The sequence below is a fragment of the Crocodylus porosus genome, unplaced genomic scaffold (assembly GCF_001723895.1).
Source record: "Crocodylus porosus isolate Cpor-Errol unplaced genomic scaffold, CroPor_comp1, whole genome shotgun sequence".
Taxonomy (NCBI): Eukaryota; Metazoa; Chordata; order Crocodylia; family Crocodylidae; genus Crocodylus; species Crocodylus porosus.
The window spans coordinates 55,678,550-55,687,155 of NW_017728951.1; the positions used below are offsets into that span (position 1 = coordinate 55,678,550).

An 8,606-nucleotide genomic window follows, 5' to 3' on the forward strand; every position below is an offset into this window, starting at 1 on the left:
TATATATATATACACACTACCATCCAAGTATCCATCTAACCTTCTGTTGAAAATTTTTAGGTATGGAGAGCCCACGTGCTCTAAATAGCTTGTTTCAATCTTCATCCAAATTTCCTCTGCTGCACTTTGATGCCACTGCTCCTAGTCCTGTCCCCTCCAGCCACAGATAAAATGCTACCTCTTTGTTTTATAATTGTCCTTCAGGTACCTCAAGGCTGTCATCAAATTCCAACCCTGCCCAGCCCTCTGTTTCTTCAGGACTAAATAATCCTAGTCCTTCCACACTTTCCTCACAAGTCTACTTGTGACCAAATGAATTATATAGTGTACTTCTCGAGATAGAAGATGGGTACATGAGCCAATGCTCGTGCAACACGAGCCTATTCCAAATCCATCTAGCATTTGTTGCAGTGATGGAAAAGGCACGGCTGCTGAACTCTGCTCAAATGAAGCGTGCATAACTGGAAAAGGGATGACCCATATGGTGAGGGACAGAGGTGACCTCAGCCACACACCTTCTTCAAAGAGAACATGAAGGAAGGTTTAAAAAAGGGAAAGTGAAGGAAGTTTTAACAAAGAGTTTAATCTTATAAGCCTGAGAATGTTGTCCAAAATGTTATTTTGATGGGTAAAGGACAGAACAAGGGCCAAGGTTCCTCCAGAATCTCTCTTTATGGTGTAAACGCTTGGGTACTAGCTTACAGGGTTGTAGGTTGTAGCTGCATTGATCTAAGGACATAGGCAAGTACTAGCGTGGGTACTAGCTTGGGTTTTGACAGTGACTAATTAAACAAAACTGGAGTGATTTTAATCATACAGAAGAATAAAAAGGAGTCATGGGTTTGTACTTAAGGATTTTTAAAGTTTATTACAGAAAAAACTGGGATATGCCAGGGTGCTATGCTGTTTTTCCTTTTACTATCACCCAGACTTACGTAAGAGATAATTAATAACCTAAAAATTCGACTGCTTTGAAGGTATCGAAGAAGAAATTATTTTGCTCTTGATTATATCTCAAATTATTATATTTTTGGATCCCCAGCCAGGGACTGACTGGAACTACACCACAAAGAATTTTGGTCTTGAGGTACTGAACCTGCTGTTTCTCAGGGTCTACTGGAGCCACAAGAGTGGCTAAGTACTTACTGCTAGGTAAGAAGACTGGTCAGTCTTTTATAAAATAGTCCCACAGCAGCACTATAACCTGTGTCAGTAAGAAAGCCATGGGATGGGAAATATTAAATCCTGAACAATGCTTCTTATTTTTTCCCTTATATCTGCTCTGGATAATCTGTCTTTAATTACCAGTTTAAGTCAACTTTTTGACAAGCACAACATTGATTTGTTATAAAACTGAATATTATGGTTAAGTTGTCAAAGAACATTGTATATGATCACTGGGACACTCATAGTGATCTTATAAGGCTCCATACGTTCTATTTCAATGTTATTAGAACATCCAGTATACTCCCTGTAAATGTAAGGTTGCATTGATAGAGCTTTTCTTGGCTGATACCAATATCTGATTACTCACCAGGTATCTCAGTCGATACCAATCTGATAACCTATTTACTGGAGCTCCGCCCAGCAGCATACAGAGCAGCACCCTACAGGTAAGTCTGCAGAGGGGAAGGGGTAGGGGTGGGGGTGGCAGATTGAGGCCCCCACAGTGAGGGAGGGAGGGAGTGGGGCAGGGGCTGGAGGCACTATCCAGCCAAAGCTGTGAATAAGACGCCAGGGCAGGTAGCCTGGAGCAGGCAGCTTGCATCTGCCCCCAGTGTCCCAGTGCATAAAAATGGTAGCAGTGGTGCTTGAATTAAAGCTCATCAAATGAGCTTTAGTTCAAGAGCTGCTGTCACCATTTTTAAGCACAGGGAAGCTTTTAGGACCAGAGCTGAGTGGGGCAAGGGCAGATGCCAGCTGCCCATTTAGGCTCAGGACTGTCCAACCTACTGCCTTTTGCCCCAGGAGCTCTGCACTGGCCGTGCCACACCCACAGCCTGCCTGGCAGCAGAAGGCACAACTCACTGCCCCCACTGCTGCTGGGCAGGCAGGGGGTGTGTTGGGGGGCTCTCAGGACAAGAGGCAGTAAGGTAGACATACCTGATCCCACAACAGGCAATTTCTATCCACCCCACACACAAATCTAGGAGGGCACATGCTCCCCTCATGCCTCCCCTGGGGGTACATGCGGCAGAGGGAGCCAGCCCCCCTTCCTCCCCTACATGAGCCACCCACAGCTCTGTCCTAACTCCCAGCCCTGGGGTCCCATTTCACTGCCCTGGCTGGGCAGCACCCCCAACCCCTGCTCCTGCCCCACTCCCTCCCTCACAGTGGAGGCCTCAATCTACCCCCCACACCCCTTCCCTTCCCCAGACTTAACTGAAGGGTACTACTCTCCATGCTGGGCTGCATTCCTGGCCACGTGCAGCTGCATGCATGCACATGGTGTCCAGGTGCTCTGGCCAGAAGGAATATTGTATTTATCAGTACATTAATTGGCTACACCAGCCAAAAAAAGCTGACAATGTTAATTTTCCTTTTATCAGTACTGATCCAAGATGGCACCAATATATCATTGCACCTCAACATGAATGTGTGGCCTCCAGACAAAATAAACAAATAAAAGCTATGCATGTACCCTAATCCACACTTAAGGGATACTTGATATAAACAATGTTAATTAAACTAGGTGAACAGCACGCCATAAGTTTTTAAACACCTTAAAGGTTCTGGTTTCTCAGAGTACCTTAAGACCAGGAATCCTAGTTTTCCATGGGAAATAAGCAGAAAGCCTCCATTCAAAGAACACAAAAATCTGTGTTTTCCCCTGACCTACTGAAAATATGGTGGCATACCATTTCTGCGCTCTTATTTTTGCCTCAGTTTTTGCCTCTCAGCCAAATCAGGAACCCATCTCCCCACCTCCACTGATTGGCCAAGAGGCAAAAACCACAGCAAAAATTAGAGACCAGAAATGGCGCTACTTGCGATAGGACACTGCCACATATTGGTACGTTGTGAAAAAATGCTGATTCCACTGTTTTCCATGGCAAATAGAAAACCAGGATTCCTGCTTATGACACAAATAGCAGCCTTGATTTTGATACAAATGGTTCAGGGCTGTTTTAAGAAGCTTGAAATTGATAGCTCCCGTTTTTCCCCCACCCTACAAATTATCTTTAACAAATTATGCAGTTAAAGAAAGTACATTCGGGCTTTTCAGTTTACTGAAGAATTTTATGCACTGCAGCAGTTCATGGACGTAACTGACACACAGTTATCAGTGTTTTTTACAATGTAAGAAATGGTTAAGAACCCAGAACTGATGCTCTTACGAAGTTAAGCAAATTATATACTTATCAAATATGCAGATTAGTGAAGTATACGGTATAAGTCTAGATAGCTTCTCAACTAGGCAACAGGATCAGATTAAATGAATACAAAATAATGCATAGAGCAGCGGTTCCCAAACTGGTATGCCTACCACCAGTGGTACACAGATGACCCATGAGTGGTATGCAGAAGCTTGGGGAGGGGAGAGGCTGCACATCCCCAGAGCCCAGCAGCAGCCTGCTGCACACAGCCTGCTGCACGCAGCCAGGATCACAGCACCAAGTGTGGAGTAGCACCCAGCAGTAAAGTGTGTTGGGGGGAAGGGTGGGGACAGGGGCTGTGATGAATACGGCCCTGGGGCGGGTGAAGGGACGGTATGAGCCCAGGTGGCTTGTCCAGGGGCATGTGGGGGGTTCCCTGCCATTGGGCATACCCTTGGGGAGGCATGTGGAGTATGTGCATGGGGAGGGGGTGGGCTGCCTGCTGCATACTGGGCTCTGCACCCTGCTGCTTTGGAAGCCTCACCATGTGCCTGCCACATGCTGGCTGCACTGCATGCTTTGCCTGCCTGGCAGCAGCAGGCACACAGCATCCCACATGACTCCAAAAACAGCAGGATACAAAGTGCAGTAGCAGCCCGCTACTCCCTAGGGGTTTTCTCCCCTTGGGCTTGTTTGCCCTGTCCTGTGGCAGGGCTGGCTCAAAAGCACATGGCCCCTCTCGGGGTGGCCTATGCCTTCCTAAGGGCGTGAGTGGCTCCCAGTGCTGTGTGCATCCCAGGGCAGGCATGGGGGCATGTGCCCCCCAGATTTGTGTGGGATGGGGGCAGGCCACCTGCTGGGCTGTGCGCCCTGCTACCGCTGCCTCCAGACCCATGCAGAAAGCCACTGGCCAGGCATGGGAAGCAGCGCAGCCAGGGCATGGAAGGTACATGGTGCCCTGCATGGTCCAGAGGCAGTGGCAGCAGCACGCAGAGCCCAGTGTGCAGCCCGTCTCTGCCCTGCACATAAATCTGGGGGCCACATGTCCCCCCATGTCTCCCTCAGGGGTGTGTGCAATGACGAGGAGCCATGCCTCTCCCCCTCCAGTGCCACTGGATGAGCCTTCCGTGGCTCTGTCCCATGACCTGCCTTGGCCCTGGGGCCCCATTCACCCCAGCATGCCCCTGCCCCACTCCCTTCCTTACCATACAGGCCTCTATCTGCCCCTCTCCCCCCCAGCCCTTCCACCCCCTCCACAAACTTACCTGCTGGGTGCAGTGCCTGTGTTAACATCTCTGTGTCCATCTGTATTAGCATGTCTGTGTCTGCCACTCACAAGCTACAGACCCCAGTCCTGCTGCTGCCCCTTGGCTCCTGACCCACAGTAACGCACATCCTGCCAGGGCATGCAGTGACCCCCCTGCCCTTCAAACCCCACACACACCCACAGCCCTCCACACCTTCACAAATTTCCCCCCAACACTCCAACTATACAAAATAACTGAATGATTCTGAATTTTTCTGTGCATAACTTAGAGTTTTTAGCTATATGATTAAAATCACAATTAATTGCAACTCACTTTTTTAATCAAGCAACTAATTGCAATCAAAGTTTTTAATTTTAACTGTTTTATATAGCTACCATAACTGATAAAACAATGTTTTATGATTACTAATGGTTTTTCTGTTGTTTTAATACATAGTTTGTTACCTATGTGCATGAAAAATCTGCTGGTGGTACTTAAGGCTATATCGTTTTAAATTAGTGGTACACAATCTGTCGGAGTTTGGGAACTGCTGCTCTAAAATTAATTATACCTACTCAGGGAAAAAGATATCAGTATTACAGTGGTTGGTTCAATGAAAATCATAAAAACACAGACACAAATAGGATTTTGAACTGTATTAACAAGGTCAAGAAAAAGAAGCTTTAAATATTTTGGTGTCATTCCATAAAACCCTGGCCCACTCTTAGACTGAGCATCATCAATTACTGTGGTCCCTCCATCTAAAAAGTGACACAACAAAAATAGAAAAAGGGGTAATGAGCAACAGATTAAAGGCTTGTAAAAACTTCATGTTGTGTAAGCATAACAACAGGATGATTATCTAATTTATCAAGATAAGCCATACATGAATGACTAAAATATACAATTTATTCTACAGAAGTGGTCACTTTGGTATTTCAATTTATCTACCCAAAAGGTGATAAGAAAAAAAGTAACCTTAATAAGATTAGAAGCAGGAAATGTACTGTCAAAATTACTAGTTTAAGATATAGAGGCAAAGGATTTAGGATTAAAAAAAGATTACTTGTATTTATAATAAGCCTAATTTCAGTAACATAGATTAGGAAAATATTTATAAGCCTAATACAATCTTATTTAAAACAACACTATGCAAATACAGGAAAACTTACCCCACAGTAACTTCTGTTTTATAATTTCTGAATACTGAGACTCGCCATGAACAGACATATCATACCAAGCTAAATGGACTTTCAGTATCATATGGCAAGACATTTCATGTTTTCTAATCCATATCTTTTTATGTTGTGATTATACAGGCATTTTGTTATTTATTTTTCATAGTTGAAGAAGGGCCAGAGCACCTTAGGCACTGGATTTGGAATATTACATTAAAAAGCCACGGCACAATGTGAAGGAATAGGGAACTATGAAGAAGTGGTTTATGGTTCATGCTAACAAGAAAGAAAAAAGATTAAGGTTGTTTAATCATGCACTTATTACTCTTAAAATTAAATCACTGATTCTGAAGATTGGAGTAGTGGAAGGAGTTGTATGTTACCTTACCTCAGCTAGATGAAACTGTACTTCAAGTTTTCTCCAGACTCTTCTCATCTGTATTTCCACTTCATTAATTCCAAGATGATATTATAGCAAAGCATATTTCTATCAATCTATAAAATAGGAAGAAGATTAAGCTTTGCATTTGACGCACTGCTTCAGTGTCTAAATGAGAAAGTAAAACAATGGTTTATACTAGTGGCACTTAACCTTTTTCCCCACCAGGCTGGATGGGCAGTGCCCCATCTGTCAGGAGACCAGATCCTGCTGGTTGTCCTGATCTGACACCAAGGGGGTTGTGTCATAGAGGCGGGTGGGAGACAGCCCAGCTGCAACCATATCTTATAGGGCAGAAGTGGGCAAAATACAGCTCGCGGGCTGGATCTGGCCACTAAGGCCATTTTATCTGGCCCGCAGGGCCCCTAAAAATTTTAGAAATTAATAGTTCTCTGCCTTTGGTTTCTGTCAAAAATAACAGGAACCAAGGGCAGTAAGACCCAGGGGAAGCCCGGCGGGCTCCCACAGCAACAGGGCCCACCCAGCCCTGCCCCCCCTGGGGCTTCTGACCTGGGACAATGTGGCTGCCCCGTGTTGGAACCTCAGGTAAGAGGGAAGGGCAGGGAAAGACTCCGGGCAGGGAAGTGACCCGGGGAAAAGCTGAGCAGCAGGGGAGGGGGAAAGCAGCCCCTTGCCCGCCTTGTGGCCAGCACCTCATGCTGCAGCCGCTCGTAGCTCACATGGGGCTGCCTGTGCCTGCTCTGGGCTGCAGCACAAAGTACCAGCCACGGGGTGGGGGAGGGGCTGCTTTTCCCCCACCATGCTCAGCTTTTCCCTGGGCTCCTTCCCTGCTCCTTCCTGCATGGACTGCGAGCACCTTGAGCATGGAATGCCAGCCATGGGGCAGGCAAGGGGCTGCTTTTCCCCTCCACACCAGCTTGTTCCCTGCTGGCGAGCAGGGGGTCAGGGCTGTGTGCTGCCCCCTGCCCCTACCACGGGGCTGGGGGGGCATTGGGAGTGAGTGGGGAGGGAGCCAGTGGAAGCACGGGGCCCACACTGGTGTCCTGGGGCTAGTGCCGGTGGGGCCCACAAAAGGGTGGCAGGAGCGCACAGTCCCAGGCAGCAGGGGCTCTATGGAGCTGGGCCACCTCCACCATCTCCCTGCTGGTGCAGCCCAGCCCAGCTCCACAGACCCCTGCCAGCCTTGCCCCGCTTTGGGCCTCACTGGTGCTGGCCCTGGGACAGGGAACCAATGGACCAAAGACATTTGGACATTGGTCCCAAGATAGTGACAGGGGGCAGGGCACCTGTCAAGGGGCGGGGCTACCCATGTGGCCCTCAACAGCCTGCTAAAACTGGGCAAGCGGCCCTTTGCCCAAAATAATTGCCTACCCCGGTTGTAGGGGCAGGGGTTGTGTTGGCCTTGCAGAGAAAAAAGGGTGTGGCTTGGCCTGCGGCGGGGAGGAGAGGGGGGTAAAGTGAGGGTGACAGGGCATAGCCAGGCCCCAGCCCAGCCCTATGAGAGAAGGGGCGTGACCTGGCTTGGTCCCACAGGGGAAGGGGACATGGGCCGGCCCCTGCAACCAGCCCCACAGGGGAAAGGAGGCATGCCTTGGCCCAATGGGGAAAGGAGTGTGGCCCAGCCCCAATCCAGATGTGGGAGAGGAGGCATGGCCTGGCTGTGACCAGCAGTGAGGAGCCTGGGATTCAGGGATCTGGTGGTGGGAGGGTGGTTGTATTAATACCTACCATTCCCCTACCAACAAATTTCCTGCCCCATGGGGAGCCCTGTGGGCAAGATGCAATGGCCCTATGGGCTGCATTTGGCCCACAGGCTGGAAGTTGAGCACCCCTGGTTTACACTACATAACATGAATTGCTTATTTCAGGCTATGTCCATGTTGGTGTTCAACTGCTATTAAGTGATTGCTGTTCTGAAAAAAACCCTCTCAAGCAGCCATGCTTTCAGTATCTTATAATTTAGTTGTATTATACATAAAATATTAACAATGGCCACATCTAGATTTTTTTAATATTCCACTCAATTTAAATAATTGCAAAAATAATAAAAATGATTATTGTTCCAAAGGAAGGTTTTTTTACGCTGCACTTGGAAGAACTGGGTTGTCTTAAGAAAACCAATTTTTTTAAACAGTGTATTTTTAAATAACTTTGGGGCAATAGTCCAAATTCACAGTGCAATTCAACATTCATTTAACTATATTTTTCTTCAGAAAAATCAGACTAAGAAATAATCAACAGATTTGCAGGGGACAAACACAAGCATGCCTACTTCCAAAAGAAAAAAACAACAGTAAAAGAGTTAAGAGAGTGCTAAAAGAAGTAAAAAGAAGTGTATTGTGCACCTTCCTGAACAGAAGAGGAAACCAAGGTATATTAGGAACAGGTTCTTACCTACCATCCTCACTACATACAATATTTTCTTAGGAGTCAACCCTGCATGTATTCAAGTAACAAAATATTC

At 47.0% G+C, this 8,606-nt stretch overlaps 1 protein-coding gene across 1 annotated transcript in view; it reads right to left on the reverse strand.

Moving 5' to 3' along the window:
- BMPR1A (bone morphogenetic protein receptor type 1A) overlaps positions 1-6,258 on the reverse strand; it is an 88,495-nt gene extending 82,237 nt beyond the window's left edge. The window contains exon 1 of the mRNA XM_019555699.1: positions 6,131-6,258. The gene's annotated coding sequence lies outside the window, so the exon portion shown is untranslated. The remainder of the gene's footprint in view (positions 1-6,130) is intronic.
- Between the last annotated feature and the right edge of the window lie 2,348 nt (positions 6,259-8,606).